Source organism: Mastacembelus armatus, chromosome 12 (assembly GCF_900324485.2).
Source record: "Mastacembelus armatus chromosome 12, fMasArm1.2, whole genome shotgun sequence".
Classification (NCBI taxonomy): domain Eukaryota; kingdom Metazoa; phylum Chordata; class Actinopteri; order Synbranchiformes; family Mastacembelidae; genus Mastacembelus; species Mastacembelus armatus.
Genome location: NC_046644.1, coordinates 10,112,449 through 10,129,736, shown reverse-complemented (window position 1 = coordinate 10,129,736; position 17,288 = coordinate 10,112,449).

Genomic DNA, 17,288 nt, shown 5'->3' with positions numbered 1-17,288 from the left:
GTTTTTTTTTTTTGAGTGCGTTTAACTTTTGTATCAGTCTAAATTGCATCTGGTCTAAATGTCATAAAGTAGCTCTCATGTGGATACCCACTTGGCCTAATATCACACTGTAAACAGGCTGACTGAGTGTGTTTAGTCTATCCGTTCAGAAAACCAGTGCTGCTGGTTGGCTGTTCTATTCATCTCTGTCAGTTCTTGGAAAGTCCACCATGTTACACTGGTGAGTCTGTCTGTAGGCCTGTCTGTTTGGCAGGTCTGCTGTACTAGCAGGTGGACTTGGCTGTCTGTGTGCCTGCTTGGCAGGTCTGTCACTCTGGCTTTGGTGCCTTTGGTGGTAAAAGCTGACATCTAAACAGCAACTTTGTTTTTAGCATTTGTTGTATGGAGGATGATAGTCTGGCTTGCAGTCAGGGGTTTTGGTTGTTGCCTGTGTATGTGTGAGCTCTTTTGTGGGCCTGACAAATGTTCTGGTAATATGCTAATTGATATATTAGAATATTATAAACTGGTGTTGCAGCCATCTGTTTGGCTGCTCTGTTGGGACTTAGTACGAGTTAAAAGCTAGAAGAAAAAATGAGAGCAATGGGCAGATATTTTCACCTTTTTCTTAATTTTTCACCAAATGGAAAGAAAAGGTAACTTTAAAATGTTTTGAGTGGGAACATCTGTGTGAAAAGAGGAATGTGAACATGTTTCAGAGTATTGTAGCACAGCTTCCTTTAGTCATAATGCTTTCTGTTTATAGCTTTAATAATATTGAAGTGGATGGACTGGCTAAGTGTGCTTTTTTCACGATGCTCACTGGAAGCCTACACCGTATTTGGGAATTCAGCTTCAGAATGTTCCTATTTTATAACTGTATATTACTCAAAGGAGATAGAGCAGGGCATCACATTTTAGATTAATTTATTGAGAAGAGTTCTTTCCTCCAGCACAAAGCAGAGCAAAGTGCATTCTCACATCCTTGAATGGTGTTTTGTTTCAGGAGGCACAGGAAGTGTTTACATCCACTTATCTTAAATCTGCTCCCCCCTTACCTCAGCCAGATGGCCTCAAAGTGACGGGGAGTTTAGAGATCAACAGCTGAGCAGTTCGATTCAAAAACAAGACAACTGAAAACTCAAAATTGCCATCAAATTGTACAAACTTACAGGCTGTCAAACTATTCGAACAACAAAAGGAGCTATCCAGACCATAAAAGAAGCCTTCACCATCTTACAAATATGCAGTAGTCTGTATTTCCATGGACGGTTAATAGTTCATATCTAATGTTGGTCCCTTTTCTCTATATCAATTTTGTCTCCCAGTCAAGGTATGAGGTATCATCCCAGCAAGCTACAAGCCATTCAGTGTACTTGGTGAACCGCTTTAGACTGCTGGAAGAGCGAAACCGAGCTTTGAAGCATGAATTAGCCACACTTCACCAAGAGAAACATCACTGTAGGAAACTGGTAAACTTCTTTCTTTCTCCAGAACAGTTTAGTATTTTTTTCCTCACAGTGATAAAGTGGTCACTTCTGTCTTCCTTAGCCATGTCTCACTCAACATTAGAAAAGTGGTTTTTTGCATGCAAATGCCAGATTGAATGACATCTGCGCTTATGAGCTTATTTACTCCTCCTCTGAATTTTAAATTATTAAAATGTTATTTTCATTCATTTAGTGTATTTATTTAGACAGTGTCATTGGGGGCACTGCACTAAAGTGCCAGTTGTAGCTATTAAGTGCCAGTTGCAGATGTGGGTTTATTTAATGTGGTGTAAAGTAGATGAGGAGGGGGATGCAGTTTGGTGTGTATTGTGCATGGGACTGTGTGTTTGCAGGATAATATTTATGTTAGCACTGTATGTTCATGCATACATTGTTGTATTTATCGACTTTGTCCCTTGGAGGGCCCCACCAGGTGGTCTCTGATGGCAAGGCGTGTAAGCTGTTGTCTTGGCAACGCGCCTGTTTGTAGTGGGGACAGACTGGCAGAGAGGCACTGACAGAGCATAACGTCTGCTTGCAGGAGGAAGACACACATGCTAGAGTTTGCATCTATAGACTGTTTACTGAAAGTGATTCAATTCTCAGGCTAAACACTGTTATGGGTTCCTTGTTGATGTGGTACACATATTTGAAAAACTTGAGATAAAGTACAAATGAAGTAATTGTACTCTCTGCCATGCCACAAGTGTAAAACTTTCCCAGGAAACCACCTGGCAATCTCCTTTTCCTGTATGAGATGAGAAATGACCTGTTGTATAACAAAGCACCATGTTAACATTTAGTGTTACTTTTCTTTTTATTTCACAAACTCACTGCTTTCTGTTAGAATTGTAGAATTCATGGCATCCATGCAAAGAGGCGATTGTGTCCATCTTCACAGCCTAACCTTTGGCACGAACCCTGACCTGCTGTCTGTCACCATAGCTACGTAACTCAATAATGTCATGTAAATGTGTGTATGTGTTCATATACATGCATACAGTAGATTCTGTTGCAGGTGGTTCAGCCTGGGCCAGACTGCATCATGGTCATTTATACAGACTCAGCTATGGATCAGTTAGAATAAGAACCGCCCTGAGACATGGTTTATTCATGCAGATGTACTGTGGGCAGAGGTTTTGTTAGGACATAGACACCTACATTCTTGGAACAAACTAATACTAAAATTAATTTCATTAACTTGAAAATATGACTGAAAATCATCATTGGTTAATTATGATTAAGATGGATGGATTTCTAACAAAAGCCTATCTGTTTTATAGTGTATAATCTACCAGTTCCTGTATAATGTATCTGAATATACAAACAGCCTGGAAATTACAGCACTTTTTAAATTGCTTTGATGGCATATGTTTTTTTATCTGCAGAAAAAAATAAACTAGAGTTTGATTCAATCTGGCTGGAGAGATCAAAACTGGAGCTACCACAAGTGTGTATATTTCACTATGTACATGCCAGACAACCAGCAACATGATTCAAAATGAATCATAAGGTTGCTCTGTATGTGTTTCATTTGTAAATAGGCAACTGTTTGTTCACATGTTCAAGTTAAAAGGTGTTATGTTGTACTCATGGCTTGTTTTTACTGTCCCAGTTATTATGGGTTTATTCATTCTTATGTTTTTTGACGTAGATCATGGCATTGCAGTCTGTGTACAGGGTCCTGTTTAAGTGCACATGGATTTAGTCCTATTACAGTGTAGTTCAGTATGTGATTCAGACTCAATGTGGTAGCAGCAGACTGGGCATCTGTGGGGCTGTTTGTGGGGACATCCTGGCTAGTGCCACTTTATTGTCATGAAACAGTTTGTGTGCTAATTCATTGCAGTACAACTTTTCACTTTAAGATTGTTCTGTATAATTAGTTAAGATGCTGAATTAGGTTGCCAACTGTTGTAGATGCGAGAAATGCACAACCTCCCATTGCTGAATCTAATCCTTGTATCTTTGTGAATGAAGTTTCTTGGGCATTTTAGCCAGATGCCAGTCTGTTCTTCCATTTTATTTTTTTTTGTCTTTTTGCTGCGTAAATGTCAAGGAAACATACTGAGAAGGTGGACTGCTTCTTGTGGAAAAAAAAAAAAAAAAAAAAGCCAGCGAAAAGCTTTGGACTGGTTGCCTGGAAACAATCAGTGATGGACAGTCAGAGAAAGGTACCCTAGGTGAGGAATGACCTTCTGTGTGCTGTGTGGCTGCTGCTAAAAGGCCACAGCTGTCTCCCTGGACACCATCCCTATGGCAACGATTGTGCATGGCCAGCAGCTGGGCCACTCAGATGATAGTACTCATGATGTTATGGGCTGTCTTGGTGCAAAGAGGAACAACGTCTAATCAATAATCACTAACAGCTATGTTAGCCCTACTGACCCAGTAGTCCCGATTTTAACACAGTTTTAACCAACTAATCAAAGATGCACAGACAGACAAAGATAATAATAGTCTGCGTAATGTAAAACAATTCAGCTGGAATAACACTAACACCACCCACAGGATATTCAGAAAATTCACATTGTTTGGACTCATAAGACTGTCTTTACAACTGATATTAGACAGAGTCTGTTTAGGCTGAGGTTTCTAATCTTTCCTTAATTGAATTTTAGACAGTGTTCTTTCAAATTGCCCCAGTTGTTTGTATGTAAGTACATTATCTCATTATTCTCAGTCGATTCCTTATTTTATGTTTTTTAAGTAAGGCCACTGAGAGAGCTAAAGCAAAGGTCAATAATCTTTAGAAAAAACATTCAGAAAAAAAGGAAAAGATATTGAAGGCATTTTCTTACTGTACACGATGCAAACAAATGGATTGTGCTCTGTAGATTTAGTTTGCTCGACAAGTTTCAGCCAACCTGTATGGAGTCATATTCGTTCGAGGGAAGACAGTGAGGGTCATGTGACTGTAGGAGATAGCCAAAGAAATCGTAGTAGGCAGAGTTTTCAGTGAAGCAGCTGACGACACAACTTATTTAGTAAAAGTAAACCTTGAAGCAGACCTTGTTAAATAAGATGCCACGTTTCTTCTTCTCACATCTGTCTAGTTTTGACAAATTGTGATTTGAACATTGCAAAAGTACAATAATTATGGAGGTTGTGGTAAGTTAGTTTCTAATGAAATATGGCATTTTATCAATTATGAATATTTATGCAACATCCTTAGTATCAGCTTTTGGGAACCATACAAGATCCATTCAAAATAAGTTACTTTTTATCTAATTTCTGTCTTATGGTTCTATTATCACAGAATTGACCTTCAAACCCTTTAAAATACCTTCACTGGCTCTGTTCACATGGGAGCAGTGTCAGACAGTGTCAGTGTCAGTAATTCTTAGAACACAAATATAATTTTCGGATTTTATTGTCAGTACTCAGTTCTTGGAGTATATTTGCTGCAGCATTTTCTAATAAAACAACATGGTTATTGTTAGATAACACTGTAACAAGTCACAGTCAGGTGAAAACAGGCTCCTAGTGCTGCAACAGTTGGTCATATAGCCCTTGTCTTGCAGGTCATAGGAGTCTGTCAGGAGTCTCCAATCTCTGTGCATCATTTATATTTCTCTCAGCTGTTTTTCTTCCTTTCCTTAACTGCCTCTCACATAAATTCTGCCTTTTCTCCACTCGCCACTTTCTCTATGTACACGTGTCTTTCCTTTTTTTTCCATCTTGCTCTCCTCTCTCCCTTCTCCCTCTGACTTCCTGTCCTTACCTCCTTGGCACCTACACCCAGGCAGAAAGGTTGACTGAGGCCACTGGTCTGGCCTGTGCAGCTTCATGCCTGCTGTAATCTAAGCAGATTTGATGTATATCAGGGAGCGCCATGCCAGCCCATAATCAAATTTTAGACATTTTCTGCAAGTTCATTCCAGACACAAATTTGGAAATGAGTTATACTTTCTTCCTGGTAGTGAATGCATCATTTTTAAATGATAACACCAAAATCATTTAAGTTTTCCCGGTGATTTTATTACCCAGGAAACACTGCCACAATCAGATGCTACTATAGTCTCATCTAGTCTCATCCAAATGGAAGTACTCATTGTGAACTTATAATAAAACATGTTTATAATATGTATTCTCATAGATTTAAGGCCAGCCACTTCTTTTCATATTCCATTTTAGTGGCAATAAATAATCAACACGCAATTAATTGCAAATAATAATGTGCCACAGTGCTGATAATTAGGCAACATCTATTTCCTGTCTCTTTTCAATTGGTTCTGGCTAAAAAAACAGGAAAATGAAGCTGTAAATAATGGCAAAATTGTGACAAATACAGAGACAAACAGTTGCCTAAATGGTGAGCAGTGGCTCGATTTCAGAACACACACATGGACACAAATGTCCGAAACAAATTTACAGTCCATCTTGCGGAAGCAGTGAATCATATTAACATATAAAACTGCAGGAGAAAACTAATTCTGTTGAATCTGTAGGAAAATGCTCTACAATTATTGGACTGTCAAAATGCAGGGTCTACATGGATTAATTGAAAATCCCCTTAACTGGATTAAATCATTTCACAGACTATCTGTGATGTACCCACACTCATTCACACTCACACATACTCTGCATGGACATGCATGAGCCCTAACACATAAGCTGATGTCAATATGATATAATTAGTCATTGTGACAAGGCAGTGAAGGCAGTGTGATAGCAAGTGTGTTCTGTGTTGTAGTTAAAGGCTAAAAGCTGTGAAACTGTGAGGATTACAGTTGGCACGGACAGAAAATGGAATAATTGCTTGCATGTGGATAGATTTTAGCCCCTCATTTTATCCATGGAGAGTTAAACATGAACCCTCTGTCTTGGTTATGTTTTTCAGTAAACTTTAAATAAGCATGTCAGTAAAATATCAACATTGAAATGCTTTCAGTTCTGTTCTGAAGTCCTTTTCTTACACCTTAAAATGTATAAAATGTGCAGTTAACATGTAACTCCAGCTGTAAACCCTGTACACTCATGATTAAGTAAATAAAAGTGCTGAGGTCCAAATAACCCTAAGAAACACTGTTAATCAGTAATACACCAGCATACTCATTTGCATTTTCCCCCTTTCTTTAAACTGATGGTATAATCAATAGATTAATAGCCTATTTATTAATATCACCACCATCTTTATCATATGTGCATATGTAAATTAAAAAAAAAGAAAAAGTTGCATCAATCAAGACATTGATTTAGTGTCATGACTTCACCATTTCAGTCAATTTGGCAGAAAGGTCCACACTATGGTTGTACAGGGCAGTTTTCCAATAAATTTATTTGTATCCCAGACTCTAAGATGTCTGTTTCCTATTGGCAGTGAAACCTCTACTCCTAACAGTAGCCTATCTGACGTAGCTGATGGTTGTAGCAGTGGAGCTGGCTGATTAATTCAACACAGTGGATTTCCGCAGCTCGCTGCACACGCATACAGTGCAGGAGAGAAAGGGGGCAATTGAGCATAGGGAGAGAGAGAAAGAGAGAGGAAGAGAGAGCACAGAAGAGAAGGAGAGAAAATGATGGAGGAAGGATGTTAAGGAGGAGGGTCTTCGGGGGTGGGGAGAGAGTGAGAGGAAAGGGAGAATAGGAAAGAGAGTGTGTAGACAGGGAGCATAGAGAGATAGAGAGAGAGAGAGGCACACACAGGCCCTGGAGCTGCTACTGATGCTGCTGCTGCTGCAGCCGTTTGACAATTCCCCACCCAGAGAGAGCAGGGAAGAAGGGAGGAGATCAGCGCAAGGAGGAGGAAGGAGTAAGCAACACATCAGTCGAGATGCTTCTGTGCTAGCCAGCACACACGGTAAATACCAATCCTTAATCACCTCTCTGCTTCCTCTTTACTGCCACTGTTTGTCTCTGCATCACTGGCTCAGATGTTAGTGTTTGATTTAGCACTACTGAGTCCTATATATAGTGCATGGGGTTAGCATAGCCAAGCAGCTGGGGAAAACCTGAAGTGCAGCTGCTGCAGGAAGAATCAGACATCCACAGAGAGGTGGAAAGAGAGGGGGATTGGAACATTTAGCCTCTTTTGCGATTTAATGAGGAAAAACCAGCATCCAGCTTCTGTGTTTCTTGATTGAAGCAGAGCCACCTGTTTGTGTGTGTGTATGTGTGTGTGTGTTGGGGGGTGGGGTTTTGGTGTTTGTAGCTTGAAAAGGTGAGTGTGTACATCTGAGAATGAATGAGTGTCAAATTATGAATATAATCTCTCCACTGTATGTGTGCTTTTACAAGCATTGTTGGTAAAATGACACATCTAGACACATATTCACACGATTACTTACTAGAAAAACTGTAACAGACATATATGCAGTACTTTGTTAAACAAACTGATTTTGTGTGTGTGTATGTACTTGTACTTCTGTCTTTCTAAGGACCATTTTGAGGATATTTCCCTCAAAGTGAGGACATTTTGAGTCACGTTTTTCAGACTTCTGTTTGAGGGACTTGGTCTTAGGGTTAGGGTTAGAATAAGGTTTAGATCTGAGTTAGGGTAAGGGTTGGGGTTAGGCATTTATTTGTGATGATTAAGGTTAGGATAAGTGTCTAGGGACATAATGTCTATGAGTGTCCTCACAAAGATAGAAGAAGAAGTCTGTGTGCATGTGTGTTTATGCGCGTGTGCATGTGCTTTGACGTTATCGGCGCTTTGCCTCGATCCTGCCTGCTGACGGGTTGCCAGGTGTTGGTGATAAATATTAACCCAATCATGGCTGATTGTCATTTGCTTTCCACCAGGCATTTGTCCCTATACACTGTGTGTGTGCATGCATGTGTATAACAAGGTGGTACACTATATACCCTCAGTTGCCAATTTAATAGCCACACCTTTTTTAACTAAAACAAATTCTATAATCAGGCAAGTTTTAATGTTAGGTGTTTGAAACTGGTTTAGAGAGGTGTTCATACAACATTGTGGCCCATTTAGAGGCTGTAGTTTGTGGTGTGGGTGAACTACATTGCTGCTCATACTACCTGCACTGTCTATATTTGATGTTCCTGCTTGTGTAAATATAAAATATAAAATATAAATTGTCTGTGTGTGTAGGTTAGAATATATTAAGTTCATATACAGGCATAATGCATATGTTTGAATATATGACAGTGTGGGTGGGTAAAAGACCAAAGGAGAAATATGGCAAAGGAGAGAGAGAGAGAGAGAATCTCTGCACAGATGGCTTTGTTTAAGTCTCATTTTGCAGTGTTTTGCTGTGTATGACTGGCATTACTCTCTCAGTATTTAGTCTTTTCTTGTCCCTGAACCCTGTGAAGGCAACACTAGGTTGTAGAAAGGATGGGGGAAATCTTATATTTCTAATCATGCTCCTCTTGCACCATCTACCATTACTTCTTCTCCTAATAGTTCATCAGTATGCAGCAGGCTGGTTGGCTGTGCCAGATGACGTTCACTTGGATGCCAGAGGGTGCGAACGAGAGAGGGAGGAAAGAAGATAGGGGAAATGAAACTTGTGTTTTCAGTCTCATGGCTGATATTCTTACTCATCTCTTGAGATTATCAGAAAATCTGGCAGCCAAAAGACAGCCTCCTTGACTAATCAAAATGTTCCTCAGGACATACAAGCACTGCAATAATCCCTGTAGTTACAGCCTAGCAGGGGTGTGGCAGCACATATCAAGGAGCACACAAGTACACATGAACTAGCATGTGGAGACAGAGACAAAGCTGCACATTGGCAAACCTTTGTGCACTTTACAGAGACAGAGACATTAAACACCAGATTACATGCCTTACATATATGTCTTTCACTACATTATTGCAGACTTACTCCTATCGGGCTCTGCAGCCCTATTGCCAATTCATGTCAGATATAATCTGTGTTGTGTATTGTATATAGGAGTTTTATATGGTGCATGTTATTGCTTAATGTACATGTACTCACTCATTGTTTCTTTGATATTCTACATGTGCTATACTCTAATAATTGTTTATTTGTGTGCAGGTTTAAATGGATAACAAATTATAAAACCTTTGTTTGCAATGGCTATGTGCAGGTTTACATTCACAGTTCAAAGGGCATCAGATATGTTGGATGTGATATTTCATTGCTACTTTTTACCATCTTAATACTCCACACCTGAAAGAGAGCAGTTTCTATAGCAACCCCATCATCCCCTCCCCTCACCAACTACCCCTGTAGTATATGTGTGAGTACGAGAGAGTGTATATACTCCCAACGTGTGTAGAGCCGAATACAAACTCATGACTGAATAGTGAATACTGACTGAATGCTGTATTGATTGCTAGCATACATGCCATAAGTGTTGATGTCATTTAGCCAGCGGGGGAATCAAAAGGGGAAACAATAAGGGAATATTTCCTCCTCACATTTCCTGGCCGCTTTTCAAGATACACAGAAGTTACATTAAAGGCAAGATACAGAGCACTGCAGAGGGAAAAAGCAAAAGGAGGAGGGTGGGGCACAGAGGAAAAATAAGGGGAGAAAGAAAGAGAGGGAATGTCTGTAGTAACTAGATTTCTGCTGAAGTCTAAATATGAATAGTTTGTAAAAAAGTAATATGAGCAACACACAGGTGTACTTGTTCCTCTTCTGATTGGTTCCCATCCCATGGGAGAATAAATAATTGAATGCAGATGAGTAATTGATTTACCTTAGTTACTTCATAACTGATTCTCTCACCATCAGTGTGTGTACTCCCATCGACTAATCAGACAACATTTTTAAGGTATATAAAACTTCATCTGCCGTCACCAGTTTAGTGAGTTAAGGACACAAGTTGAGAGTCCTCTGGATGACATCACTAAAAGCCTCAGTGACCCTGAACCATGTGATATGTTTATAATTTTGCCATGTGGGATAGCATAACCGACCAAAGTGCCCCTTCAGAAACGTTGTGGCCTATTTGGTTTTGTTCTGCTACCTAATCTCCCCATGAGTCTGTCAAGCTAGGTGAGCCCTTGAGCAAAGGAACATGCTGATAAAAGCCTGTTAATTCCACATCACTAATTGTCTCCAACTGTCTTCTGTAATTTTTAGATTTTCTCTGCCTTCCTTTTTTCTTGTTCTCCTTAGGCACCTTTCTCTGATGGTCACATGTTTCTCTATCTCATCCTTTAAGTAACTCGATTATCTGCTTTTAACCTAAACTGCATCTGTTATATGCCTCTGTCGTTTCCCCTCACTCAGCCTTTCTATTCTCCTCTCTTTTTTGTGTCTGGAAAGGCTTGAATGATTAAACACAGAACAGAAACTATTGGTGGACTGGACATTAAGGGAACCTAGATGGAGGGAGAGAGAGTAGTACCCAATGTCAGACAGGCCAGCCTGTTCGGATACAGATGACATGACAGGACCTGTGCTCTTGTAACTGTCACCTATTGCTCTGCGCCAGAGTGCTGCTGACTTGAGCCCTGAAACTCAGTCATCTACACCCACTGTACAGAGCTACAGAAGCTGTTATAGAAGTCTTCATCAATGCAAAAAAAAAAAAAAAACAGCAGATGCAAATCAGTCTATCAATGTATTAAGTAACATTGCATTGATGAAAACTTTTTTTTTTTTTACCTAGATGTGCTGTTTTTCTTTGTGAGTAAATTCTAGTCTAAAATTATTCTAAGGTTTAGCGGAAAAGGCAACTTAATGTGCACTCTCCCTTTCTTTTAAGCCAGACCCCGAGAACATTCAGTAGACTGCGGTTAGCAAACATTAGAGAGTAAGTTACTGCAGTATTTGGGTGTAACAGTTCAGAAATGAAAAGAGAGGCTTCACCATGTAGTGTATGCTTGGTATAGTGCATATTGGTAGTGCATGATTGGTAACTTATGCACTACTGTTAAAATATAATGAATTCTGAACTCTACTGACAGCCAATGGAAATAGGCCTACATTAGCAAAATGTGCTCCCTGTGCTTTGTCTTTGTTAGAAAAGTATGTGCAGCACTTTGCAGGATCTGCTGATAAGGATAAAATGCTAATTTTGTTACTGTTTACCACTGCAGAAGTACCTTAGTTTGTCCTTAAATGCTTCTTTTCTAAAATATGATATACTGCCCACACAGTAAGCTGCTGTTCAAGATAGAAGATAGTGTGTTTTGATGTCTGATTCTAGAGTGAAAGTCCCCATTATGACAAAACCTACTTTACATTTTAGCAACTGTGCAATGGGGTCAGATGTAAATTATTTAACACTTGTTCAGTATGTTTTACTGCAGATTGGGGTCATGTGAGTGTGTATTTGTGGTTATTGAGTGTGTGTCTATGTGTGCGTGTCTGTACACGTACAGAAGCATGTGCATCCTTGGCTGTATGAGTTATATGGATTTGTGCCTGCACATTCATATGCAGACTTGTGTGTGTCTGTGCTTATGCGCACATTCTGCATCCATCCAAGCATTATGAAAGCATGAAGGTCCATCCAAGCACATGTAATCACTACCCAGCTCTTGGGTTCCTTATTAGCGTTACACTGATCTTGCTCAGAACTTAGGCCCCAGCCCTCTGATATTTTCTGTGTGGCCTGACGGAACAATGGGTCCTGTTCACATCAAATGTGTTCTGTCATCAACATGACTGGAAGCTTTGCTGCCCACGTCATTGGGGCCCTATTTCACTCTCACTGCCTGCTCTCGCAGTGTATGCATACAACACACACACACACACACACACACACACACATATACACACACATGCACACTCTCATGCCCTAATATTCCCCATGAGGCATGTGCGTTCTCAAGGGAGGCCAGTGTTTTCCCCCACAGGGCTGACCATATACAGTGCAGCTGGAGCACCTCTGTATAACACATATAACATACATCAAAGTTAGCATGCACACATGGACTCTCTCCGTCTCTCAGGCTGTGTCCAAGCCACTTTCAGATTGCAGGCATATTTCAGTTCACATCACAGCATCAAATGTCAATTTTTTTTCTAAACTGTGGAAAGCTCTGCCTGCTACTGCCACTAAAGACTTGGTATGTATGATTCTGCAGTGTCCCAAACAAAAACTGAAAACCACAACAAAATATTCTGTTTTTTGTTAACTGTATAAACAGCAAATCCTCATTATAAACTAAATTGATTATCTGCGTCACTGCTGGTCAATTTTCCAGCGACTGACTGAATTGAATAAACTAAGCAGAGCTTCTATGAGTATAGCAAGAGAAGCAACCATAAAGGTTGAACAGTGAGGTAAATGAGGATGTGTGTTATGTGGAGGTTAATCTCTCCTGACGGTAGCACCGTCCTCTCCCTGCTGCTCCCCTGTCTTCTCTATCCATAAAACTCTAGATTGTATCTTGCTTTATGAAAAACAGGCACTGGAGTTCATATGTGTGCACACAGACTTACAGTTTTAAGTTAATAAAAAAATAAGAATGTGTTGCATTGTGTCAAGAAATTCTTGCCACATGATTAGCAATTGTGAATCCTTAGGATTCAAAAGAAAGGGCTGTGACATTGTGGCTGCACAAGAGCTTAAGGGTAATGTATGCAAGGAGATGCTAGTTATGCAAGTCACTCAAGTATGCACACACACACACACACATGCACACACACATACACGCACAAACACACACAAACACATGCACATACACACATATGCATATAAATAAATACATACATACAGACAGACATAGGGACATACATGCCTGCCTGAAACTTGGGTGAAAACACATAGACATTGCCCATTTTTGTCTGTGTCCACAGTGTATGTGTGTGTTCACACTTAATACATGTATGAACACAGTGTACATACACACACCACCATAAAAAGCAGATTAGCGCCTTATTTATGTTTAATGGATGAGGCACCTGTAGAGACAGATTAGTGGCATAGGTTAGCGTTAAAATGGAATATTTTAATAGTGTGTTGATAAATTATCAATTGATTGTCCTTAAATTGAACTTATTGGAAAGATGTAATGTAAATGACTAATGTAAATGTTAAAGGCCAAATCTGAAGAGTATATTTTACCAACAAAGTGGTCCACGTGAATTTAAAAGTAACTTACAATTTGTGAATGTGTCACACTGTAGTTATTTTAAAGCAGCTGTTCAGGGTCATGTCTATGTTGTTGACCAGAGGCGATGCACAGTATTAACAGCATTAAAAACAAGTGATCTCAACACTCTAAAGTCTGCCAGGGAACCTGATGTTTGGCTGAAGATCAAGTGGGATTGAAGTTGCACATTCACTTGTGAAAAGACAAACACTCACTAAGCCCTTCAAAGGACCAATTCTGTGTTATATAGACTATATTTTATACCGCAGTGAAGACCTTGTTAATGTTACACAGCTGATCTCAAAGATGTCCCTCATTTTCATAATTAATTTTTTTAAAATTGGGGATATAACATCAACCTTTGATGTGTGTCCTTTTGGCAATGCATAGAGTCTGTTGTTGTTTACTAGTTTCTAATGCAGTGAATGACCATGCTGGTGGTTTTACCTGTATATGTTTTAGTGTGTTAACAAAAATGTTACTTATAATACTGGCATTCATTTTCAAAGAATACATCACATTAAGATAGATTTATTTCTCTGACTCATTGACTCATTCTCTTTCTTTAGTATGGCATAAGTCTCAACATGTGCTTTATCTGTGTGATTCATCACTGTGGTACCTTCAAATCAGACTGGGAAATCAATGTAATGTATGGTATGCTTTAAAAATTGTAAGCAGTGCTGTAAAGTATATTGTCGAACGAGGATGAGTTTTTGCAAAGAAGATCTCAGATGTTATACAACCTTTTTTGTTTTAAACCACACAGTTTGAAAACATTGATATGAAAATGTATGTTTTATGAGGAGTTGTGATTTATGATTCTTTAAAGTGGATCATAGATCATGAAGGTAGTTTATATTCCTTAGTCCAGTTTCTACAGCAACGTCTCAGCTGAGCAGCAGCCTATTGGCCTTCACACATTGGATGCTGCTGATTGTAACAGCCATTAGTGATAGGACACAGACTTTGGCTCCATTTGCCCATTTTAAACCACATACAATAAGTGCACAATAGAGTTTGACACAGATGCACAAACACACACAGACACACAGCCGTTAGGTAAGCTACACTTCACTGTAGATGTCCTATTAAACCACTCAGTGCAGGGTGGATCTGCTTATAATATTGTAATATTTAAGATTGTAATAATCTCTTGCAGAAGTGTGTCTGCTTGTTTAAACTACTGGTCTGTGCCAGAGAAACAATGTTTTACCTTTGGGTGGACATTGGGGAGAGAAAACAAATTATGAATTAAAAACACAGAAAATAAATTTATCACAAACTTTAGTGATGAACTCTAGTTTAATTTTCCAATTAAATTGATGTTGAAAAAAAAAACTGATTATGATGGGTGAATGCAGCAAAATCCAGCATAATGAAGAAATGATTACATGTGCATTTCTTTATACACTATAAAGAAAAAGCAACCTTGTACATCCTTCTCATGCTCACGCTGAAGACAGCAGATATCGTCACTGTCAGTCCACCCATGGTTAAGTGGAACAAAGTGATTCTACCATGACATCTGATTAATGACAATCCTCCTGAGAGCTGAAGGGAAACCGTAACAATCCTGTACCCAGAAGAATCCCATTTCGTGTCAGCAGTAGCTATTGTAGAAATATCTGCAAAAATGTCTAAGTTCTAATTGCAGCAGCTGGTGGATTATTCTTACTGAAATATTATGACTGTATGTTCCATGACATATACTTATGAATGAAGCAAATTCAAGATCCCGTCTGTGTAATGTTCTGCTGGCTTACATAAGGAAACATCTAAATGTTTTAATTAATTCCCATTTATTGCCGTTTCTTCTAAAGTGGCACATCCACAATTTGAAAGCATAAACACTTCCTTCACTGAATGAAGCATAAGTGTAAAATCCAGGATTTAAAGCCTTTTTTTTGGCCAAAACAGCCATGAGTACAGAAGTAAATTTACATTTTATTATGCGGTGCTCTGTGATGAAGAGAGAAAATTATTTTAAGACCCTTCCCATTCCTATTTAACCTAGTTTGGATCAATATGCATAATTTTCACTAGATTCATTTAACTATATCAAACAACTTTTTTTTTTCACTTTAATCAGCTAATCAAACCTCAGTGGGTAATTAACAGGATCCAAATAAACATATTTCTGTCGTGATAGCTTGTTGACAAAATCAGCAAGTCTTGGTCTAGTTTGGATCAGAACAGAGAGCTCACAGGACAAAAAAACATGATGCTGCAGCTTTTCACAGACTTGTTGATGCAATGACATGATATTAAAATGATCCAACTGTGGGCTTCTTTCAGTGATTGCATCAATCACTCCTAGTTTGAAGCCAAATTAAAGAAGCAATAATGTGAGTATATTTTCAACAAGGCCTCTATTGAGATGAATAAGTTGCTCATATGGATTCACAGTACATTCTGGGACTTTCGAGGATCATTGAGGAGCTTTGCCACGATGAGCAGGGCAGACTGAAGGCCAGAAGCTAAATTAGTGGGTTTCTGGGGGGTGAATGATAGTCATGGTGGTGATGGAAGGCAAAGTGCATGTGTCTGCGTGTGTGTGGGAGACAGAGATAGATGGAGAAAAATAGGCAGAAGAGGAGGAGAGAAAAATGTTGTCAGAGAGAATAAGTTATTAGTAGTGTTAAGGTTTCTTCCCCCAAGCTTGTCCACTCTCCCCACACGCACATATGGATCTTAGATTTCACAACCACGCACAGATTCACACGTAGACACACATGGCACGCTTTCAGTCAAGCATGGTTCGGCACAGATGTCCTTGGAGTGCTGTAAATTCCCTGTTAAGCATTTTTTTTTCTTAAGAGAAGCCCTAATTATCATATCCTTGATATCTTCAAACAAGATTTCTCTGTTTATTTGTGCATATTGAAGGTTTCAGTTGGCACAGAAATGTGTGTGCATGTCCCTTGGCTTTGCAGTATAGCACTGTGTTTACATGATGTTACGGAGTGTTAAGCAGAGCTGTGAATGTGTGATTCATTGTAAGTGGGAGGAAGTGGAGACGCAGACATCATTCCCGAGGCCTATAAAAATCCTTTCAAAGGTCATTGTTTCGTCTTTTTTTGTCTTTCTTTGTTTCCTTCTTTTATCATACTCTAGTTAGACTCAACCAAACTTTAAACTTTTTCTCTCCTTCCATAAAATGTATCTTTGTGGATGAAAAATTTACAGTTATTTTTGTATTCATCCCAGCCCTCATCCCACTTCCTTAGGGTGTAAACTACAAGGCTGTGCCCCTGGGCTGTCAGTGCAGAGGACTGCTGCTGCTGACACCTCATGATTTGCCACATCTTCATAGTTAACAGTGAAAAGCAGAATGACAACTCATTTGCTTCTGGCATTGTAGCTAGGTGTGGCTCGGCACACTGGCTGCTCTGTAGTCTGCAGTGATGTGATGTAGTGACAGTGTTACACAATAAGAGCAGCAAGCGAACTCACTCACCAGTCTCTGTGTCTTCCTGTCCTTGTCTGTTCTCGATCTGTGTCTTGGTTTGATTGTGTCTTCCTCCGACAGCCCTGGCTGTCTCTCTGCCTGCACAGAGAGATGGATCAACCTTGCTGGCCCTTCACTTTGTCTGGTTCTTTCTCTCTTCTTTGTTGAGTTCCTCGATTTGTACTGGTAAATTTGATCATAAACCTCAGTGCTACACAGTCTTTTTTTGTACAGAGGCAGGCATACAAAGCTTGACATCTTCTGCTTGAATACATAATAGAATCCTTAAGAGAGCATATTGCTTGTATGCTTAGATGTAGCTCACCTGCATAGAATAAAAACAGATATCTGTGCTTTATGGAAATACAACACATCTTTT